The sequence below is a fragment of the Heterodontus francisci genome, chromosome 21 (genome assembly GCF_036365525.1).
Source record: "Heterodontus francisci isolate sHetFra1 chromosome 21, sHetFra1.hap1, whole genome shotgun sequence".
Taxonomy (NCBI): Eukaryota; Metazoa; Chordata; class Chondrichthyes; order Heterodontiformes; family Heterodontidae; genus Heterodontus; species Heterodontus francisci.
In genome coordinates, this window is record NC_090391.1 from 23,662,470 (window position 1) to 23,671,275 (window position 8,806).

An 8,806-nucleotide genomic window follows, 5' to 3' on the forward strand; every position below is an offset into this window, starting at 1 on the left:
TTTGTGCGAGGTATGACTCCAACCAGTGGAGAGTTTTCCCCCTGATTCCCATTGACTCCAGTTTTGCTGGGGCTCCTTGATGCCACACTCGGTCAAATGCTGCCTTGATGTCACTTCAGCTGTTTTGTCCATGTTTGAACGAAGGCTGTAATGAGGTCAGGAGCTGAGTGGCCCTGGTGGAACCCAAAGTGAGCATCACTGTGCAGGTTATTGCTAAGCAACTGCCGCTTGATTGCACCATCAAGACAACTTCCATCACTTTACTGATGATTGAGTGTAGACTGATGGGGCGGTAATTGGCGGGGTTGAATTTGTTCTGCTTTTTGTGTATAGGACATACCTGGCAATTGTTCCACATTTTGTTGGGTAGATGCCAGTGTTGTCGCTGTACTGGAACAGCTTGGCTAGGAACGTGGCAACGTCTGGAGCACAGGTCTTCAGTACTATAGCCATAATATTGTCAGGACCCATAGCCTTTGTAGTATCCAGTGCCTTCAGCCATTTCTTGATATCACGTGGAGTGAATCGGATTGGCTGAAGGTTGGCATCTGTGATGCTGGGGACTTCAGGAGGAGGCCGAGATGGATCATCAACTCGGCACTTCTGGCTGAAGATGTTTGCAAATGCTTCTGCCTAATCTTTCGCACTGATGTGCTGGGCGCCCCCATCGTTGTGCATGGGGATATTTGTGGAGCCACCTCCTCCAGTTAGTTGTTTAATTGTCCACCACCATTCACGACTGGATGTGGCAGGACTGCAGAGCTTAGATCTGATCCGTTAGTTGTGGGATCGCTTAGCTCTGTCTATTGAATACTGCTTCCGCTGTTCAACATGCCAGTAGTCCTGTGTTGTCGCTTCACTGGGTTGACACCTGATTTTTAGGTATGCCTGGTGCTGCCCTCTTCAGTGAACGAGGGTTGGTCTCCTGGCTTGATGGTAATGGAAGAGTGGGGGATCTGCTGGGCCATGAGGTTACAGATTGTGGTTGAATACAGTTCTGCTGTTGCTGATGGCTCACAACGCCTCATGGATGCCCAACTTTGAGTTGCTAGATCTGTTCGAAATCTATCCCATTTAGCACGGTGGTAGTGCCACACAACACGATGGTGGGTGTCCTCTTTGTGCGGTGGTCACTCCTACCAATACTGTCATGGACAGATGCATCTGCGATAGGTAGATTGATGAGGACGAGGTCCCTCTTGTTGGTTGCCTCACCACATGCCACATACCCTGTCTAGCAGCTATGCCCTTTCGGACTTGGCCAGCTCGGTCAGTAGTGGTACTACTGAGCCACTCTTGGTGATAAACATTGAAGTCCCCCACCCAGAGTATATTTTTAACATGGAGAAAACATGCCAAAGCACTTCACAAAGGTCTAAGCAGATCATTGACCCAAAGGAGGTTTTTCTTGGATGGGATGTGAGGTTTGCTGGCTAGGCCCAGCATTTATTGCCCATCCATATTTGCCCTTGAGAAGGTGGTGGTGAGCTGCCTTCTTGAACCGCTGCAGTCCGTGTGGGGTAGGTAGACCCACAGTGCTGTTAGGGAGGGAGTTCCAGGATTTTGACCAGCGACAGTGAAGGAACGGCGATATAGTTCCAAGTCAGGACGGTGTGTGGCTTGGAGGGGAACTAGCAGGTGGTGGTGTTCCCATGCGTCTGCTGCCCTTGTCCTTCGAGGTGGTAAAGGTCGCGGGTTTGGAAGGTGATGTAGAAGGAGCCTTGGTGCTTTGCTGCAGTGCATCTTGTAGATGGTACACACTGCTGCCACTGTGCATCAGTGGTGGAGGGAGTGAATTTAGAAGGTGGTGGATGGGGTGCCAATCAAGTGGGCTGCTTTATCCTGGATGGTGTTGAGCTTCTTGAGTGTTGTTGGAGGTGCACCCATCCAGGCAAGTGGAGAGTATTCCATCACACTCCTGACTTGTGCCTTGTAGATGGGGGACAGGCTTTGGGGAGTCAGATGTCAGGATGGGTACAGGTCAGAGGGTGAATTTTACAATGGGTCTTAAAGGAGGGAAACAGATGTGGAGACTATGGGAGTCACACCCCAGTGTATGGGCCAAAACAGCTGACGGCATGGCTCGAGGCTAAATGGCCTGGCACCGTTCCTCATGGTGGGGTGAAAGGAGGAGAGACTGGGGTCCAAGGGATCGAGAGTTTGGGTGTTTGTAGAGTTCGAAGAGGTTACAGAGATAGGGAGGCATCCAAACATGAGGAGGATAATTTTTCACTGGAAGCATTTTTAAAAATTTGTTTGCGGGATGTGGGCCTCACTGGCTAGGCCAGCATTTATTGCCCATCCTTAATTGCCCGTGAACTGAGTGGCTTGCTAGGCCATTTAAGAATCAATCACATTGCTGTGGGTCTGGAGTTTCATGCAGGACAGACCAGGAAAAGATTAGTGAGCCATATGGGTTTTTACAACGATTGTGTATGGTCATCATTAGACTAACTTTTTAAATTCCAGATTTATTGAGTGAGTTCAAATTCTACCATTGGCCATGGTGGGATTTGAACCCATGTCCCCAGAGCATTAGCCTGGACTCTGGATTACTTGTCCAGTGACACTACCACTAAGCCACCGCTCTTTCCCATTGGGGGACCGCAAGCTAATGCTGGCCACTCAGGGTTACCCCACATATATTGGAATGATATCTCAAAAGTACTATTCTTCCTTGCATAACACCATTTTCTGTCTCTGATATTCTGGTTTGGAGAAGACAGCCTGAAATATTGGCGAGAATTTGCATTAATGCAGCAATTACATCGCGCTCCAGAATGTGATAAAATGCTGCAAGCGTTTACAGCAATATGAATAGAAATGCAGAAAAGATTTCCAAGTGTTCTCCATTACTTCCCCTCATTAATACAGTCACCTTGGAGACGTCACCGAGGTGAAAACTGAATGCCAGCGAGAGTAATTTAGAGGAGGTGACCAAAGGCAGAGAATCATTGAATTGTAGAATAGTACGGTGCAGAAGGAGGCCATCGAGCCGGCCCGACTCTTTCGGAGTGCAATCCAGTTAGTCCCACTCCCCACTTCTCACCTCCCCACCCCGCTCTTTCCCCACATCCCTGCATTTTTTTTTCTGCTCCAAGTTTTTATGCAATTCCCTATTGAAGGCTCCGATTGAATCTGCCTTCACCTATCAGGCAGCGCGTTCCAAATCCGAACCACTCGTAGCAGTTCCAAGGTTTCCCCTCCTGTCGCCTCTGGTTCTTTTCACCAATCGCCTTCGATCTGCGCCCACTGGTTATCGACCCTTCAGCCACTGAAACAGTGAGAGTGGGGATTTTGGAGTTGATACGTTAAGGGTCAAGGAGGCAGTGGAGGTTGAATCAGTAGGACAATAGAAAGCAGTTTTGCATTTATCTGGTGACAGATGGACAATCTCTCTGCAACAATCGATGATTGCTCTTGGCAAAGATAAAACCACTGAGGCTGAAACATGCTTTGTCTCCATCGATGAAGTAATCAGGTTGAATTATTGCCAGTGACTGAATGTTAAAGGGACGTCCATGTATTAATGGAGAGAAGAGTAACTCACCTTGCAGTACATTAGGGAGAAGTTTATTGTGAGCATGACCCAGTTTTTCACCCGTGCTGCGCTTGAACTGGGAGTAGTTATAGACTGAAGTCCGGTGGGAGCTTTGATCTGCAGTTGACCCATGATCTGCTTGACCTGGGAGTGTTTGATGCAATTGATACCCCGGCATGTAACCCTGTGTTTTGCAATCCTTAACCTCGTGTTCGTATCCCTTCATGGTCTCACTCCTCCCTCCCTATCTCTGTAACCTCCTTCAGCCCTGCAACCCTCCGAGATCTCAGCACTCCTCTAGTTCGGGCCTGTTCAGCATCCCCCAATTTTAACCGCTCCACCATTGGCGGCCGTGCCTTCAGATGCCTGGGGGCCCCAAAGCTCTGGAATTCTCTCCCTAGACCTCTGAATTCTGATGAAAGGTCGCAGACCTGAAACGTGAGCTGTTTCTCTCTCCACACACTGTCAGACCTGCTGTTTATTACCAGCGCTTTCTGTTTTTATTTCAGATTTCCAGAATCCTCAGTATTTTGCTTTTTATTGCAGAAATGTGGGTTGTATTCCCTGGAATTTAGTAGGTTAAGGGGTGATTTGATCAAAGATTTCAAGATATTAAGGAGAACTGATAAGGTCAATAGAGTGAAACTACCTTTCAGGAGTGAAATTAGGAAACAATTTTACACACAAAGAATCATAGAATATTTAAGGCACAGAAAGAGGCCACTTGGCCCATCGTGTCTGTGCTGGCCATAAAACGAGCCACCAGTCTAATCCCACTTTCCAGCGTTTGGTCTGTAGCCCTGTAGGTTATGGCACTTGAGGTGCCTATCCAGACACCTTTTCAATGAATTGAGGGTTTCTGCCTCGAATACGCTTTTAGGAAGCGAGTTCCAGACCCCCAACACACTCTGGGTGGAAAAAAAACTTTTCCTCATCTTTCCTCTAATCTTTCTACCAATCAGGTTAAATCTATGCCCCCTAATCATGGACTTTCTGCTCAGGTAAATAGTCCCTTCACATCCACTCTATCCCTCACAATTTTGTACATTTCAAACAGATATCCCCTCAGCCTTCTCTGTTCCAAGGAGAACAACCGCAGCCTATCCAATCTTTGCTCATAGCTGCATTTTTCCAGTCCTGGCAACATCCTCGTAAATCTCCTCTGTACCCTCTCTAGTGCCGTTACATCCTGTCTGTAATGAGGTGACCAGAATTGCACACAGTGCTCAAGTTGTGGCCGAACCAATGAGATAAACAGTTTCAGCATAACCTCCCTGCTCTTATATCCTATACCTCAGCGAATAAAGGAAAGGATTCCATATGCCTTCTTAACCACCTTATCGACCTCTCCTGCTACCTTCAGGGATCTGTGAGCATTCACTCCAAGGTCCCTCACTTCCTCTACACCTCTCAATATTTTCCCATTAATTATCTATCCCTTTGCCTTGTTTGACCTCCCCAAATGCATTACCTCACACTTCTCCGGGTTGAATTCCATTTCCCACTTTTCTGCCCATCTGACCAGACATCAATATCTTCCTGCAGCCTCCAGCTATCCTCCTCACTATGTACCACACGGCCAATCTTTGTGTCGTCTGCAAACGTCTTGATCATGACCCCCACATTCACGTCAAAGTCGTTAATATTGAGCCCTGCGGAACGCCACAGGAAACAGCCCTCCGGTCGCAATAACAGCCGCCAACCCTTTGTTTCCTGCCACTGAGCCAATTTTGTATCCACCTTGCTGCATTTCCCTCGATCCCATGGTATTTTATTTATTTAACTCATCTGTCAAGCGGGACCTTGTCAAAAGCCTTGCTAAAATCCATGGGCCAATCAAGGATAGTGGTGGGAAGTTGTGTGTGGAATCAGAGGAGATAGGGGAAGTCTTAAATGAATATTTTTCGTCAGCATTTACAGTAGAGAAAGAAAATGTTGTCGAGGAGAATACTGAGATTCAGACTACTAGGCTAGATGGGATTGAGGTTCACAAGGAGGAGTTGTTAGCAATTTTGGAAAGTGTGAAAATAGATAAGTCCCCTGGGCAAGATGGGATTTATCCTCGGATTCTCTGGGAAGCCAGGGAGGAGATTGCAGAGCCTTTGTCCTTGATCTTTATGTCGTCATTGTCGACAGGAATAGTGCCGGAAGACTGGAGGATAGCAAATGTTGTCCCCTTGTTCAAGAAGGGGAGTAGAGACAGCCCTGGTAATTATAGACCTGTGAGCCTTACTTCGGTTGTGGGTAAAATGTTGGAAAAGGTTATAAGAGACAGGATTTATAATCATCTTGAAAAGAATAAGTTCATTAGCGAGAGTCAGCACGGTTTTGCGAAGGGTAGGTCGTGCCTCACAAACCTTATTGAGTTTTTCAAGAAGGTGACCAAACAGGTGGATGAGGGTAAAGCAGTGGGTGTGGTGCATATGGATTTCAGTAAGGCATTTGATAAGGATCCCCACGGTAGGCTAGTGCAGAAAATACGGAAGTATGGGGCTGAAGGTGATTTGGAGCTTTGGATCAGAAATTGGCTCGCTGAAAGAAGACAGAGGGTGGTGGTTGATGGCAAATGTTCATCCTGGAGTTTATTTACTAGTGGTGTACCGCAAGGATCTGTTTTGGGGCCACTGCTGTTTGTCATTTTTATAAATAACCTGGAAGAGGCTGTAGAAGGGTGGGTTAGTAAATTTGCGGATGACACGAAGGTCGGTGGAGTTGTGGATAGTGCCGAAGGGTACAGAGGGACATAGATAGGCTGCAGTGCTGGGCTGAGAGATGGCAAATGGAGTTTAATGCGGAAAAGTGTGAGGTGATTCACTTTGGAAGGAGTAACAGGAATGCAGAGTCCTGGGCTAATAGGAAGATTCTTGGTAGTGTAGATGAACATCTTGGTGTCCAGGTACATCAATCCCTGAAAGTTGCTACCCAGGTTAATTGGGCTGTTAAGAACGCATATGGTGTGTTAGCATTTATTAGTAGGGGGATCGAGTTTCGGAGCCACGAGGTCATGCTGCAGCTGTACAAAACTCTGGTGAGACCACACCTGGAGTATTGTGTGCAGTTCTGGTCACCGCATTATAGGAAGGATGTGGAAGCTTTGGAAAGGGTGCAGAGGAGATTTACTAGGATGTTGCCTGGTATGGAGGGAAGGTCTTACGAGGAAAGGCTGAGGGACTTGAGGTCGTTTTCGTTGGAGAGAAGGAGGAGGAGAGGCGACTTAATAGAGACATATAAGATAATCAGAGGGTTAGATAGGGTGGATAGTGAGAGTCTTTTTCCTCGGATCATGATGGCAAACACGAGGGGACATAGCTTTAAGTTGAGGGGTGATAGATATAGGACAGATGTTGGAGGTAGTTTCTTTACTCAGAGAGTAGTAGGGGCGTGGAACGCCCTGCGAGCAACAGTAGTAGACCCGCCAACTTTAAGGGCATTTAAGTGGTCATTGGATAGACATATGGATGAAAATGGAATAGTGTAGGTCAGATGGTTTCACAGGTCGGCGCAACATCGAGGGCCGAAGGGCCTGTACTGCGCTGTAATGTTCTAATTCTAATGTAGACCACATCGACTGCACTACCCTCATCTATCTTCCTTGTTACTTCTTCTAAAAATGTGATTAAGTCGGTCAAACAAGATCTTCCCTTAACAAATCCACGCTGACTATCCTCGATTAACCTCTGCCTTTCTAAGTGACAGTCTATCCAGTCTCTCAGAATAGATTCCAATAATTCGCCCACTACTGAGATTAGACTGACTGGCCTGTAATATTCGGTCTCTCCCTCGCTCCCTTTTTAAACAGAAGTACAACGTTCGCAGCTCTCCAATGCTCCGGTGGCACACCTGAATCCAGTGAGGACTGGAAAATGATGGTCAGAGCATCTGCCATTTCCATCCTGGCTTCTTTTAACAGCCGGGGGTACATTTCATAGAGTTATACAGCACAGTACAGGCCCTTCAGCCCATCATGTCTGTGCCGGCCATCAAGCACCTAACTATTCTAGTCCCATTTTCCAGCATTTGGCCCATACTCTTGTATGCTGTGGCATTTCAAGTGCTCATCTAAATACTTCTTAAATGTTGTGAGGGTTCGTACCTCTACCACCCCTTCAGGCAGTGTATTCCAGATTCCAACCATCCTCTGGGTGAATTTTCTTTTTCTCAAATCCCCTCGAAACCTCTTGCCCCTTACCTCAAATCTATGCCCCCTGGTTATTGACTCCTTTGCTAAGGGAAAAAGTATCTTCCTATCTAACCTATCAATGCTCCTCATAATTTTGTATACCTCAATCATGCCCCCCCCCCCCCCCCCGTCATCCTTCTCTGCTCTAAGGAAAACAACCCTAGCCTTTTCAGTCTCTCTTCATAGCTGAAATGTTCCACCCCAGGCAACATCCTGGTGGATCTCCTCTGCACCCTCTCCAGTGCAATCACATCCTTCCGATAGTGTGGTGACCAGAACTGTACACAGTACTCCAGCTGTGGCATAATTAGCGTTTTATACAGCTCCATCATAAACTCCTTGCTCTTATATTCTATGCCTAGGCTAATAAAGGCAAATATCACATATGCCTTCCTAACCACCTTATCTACCTGTGCTGCTGCCTTCAGTGATCTATGGACAAGTACACCAAGGTCCCTCTCACCCTCTGTACTTCCTAGGGTCCCTTGCCTTGTTAGTCCTCCCAAAATGCATCACCTCACACTTCTCAGGATTAAATTCCATTTGCAACTGCTCTGCCCATCTTTCCAGCCCATCTATTTCGTCCTGTAATCTAAGGCTTTCCTCCTCACTATTTACGACACCACCAGTTGTCGTGTCATCTGCGAACTTTTTGATCATACCTCCCATATTCACGTCAAAGTCATTAATATACACTACAAACAGCAAGACTCCCAGCACCGATCCCTGCGGTACACCACTGGTCACAGGTTTACAATCGCAAAAACAACCCTTCACCAGTGCCCTCTGTTTTCTGCCAGCAAGCCAATTTTGGATCCAATTTGCCAAATTGCCCTGGATCCCATGGGCTCTTACCTTCTTAGCCAACCTCCCATGCAGGACCTTATCAAAAGCCTGACTGAAGTCCATGTAGACTACATCTACTGCTTTCCCCTCATCTACACATCTAGTCACCTCCTCGAAAAATTCAATCAAGTTAGTTCGACACGATCTCCCCCTGACAAAGCCGTGCTGACTATCCCTGATTAATCCCTGACTCTCCAAGTGGAGATTAATCCTCTCCCTCATAATTTTTTTTTCCAATA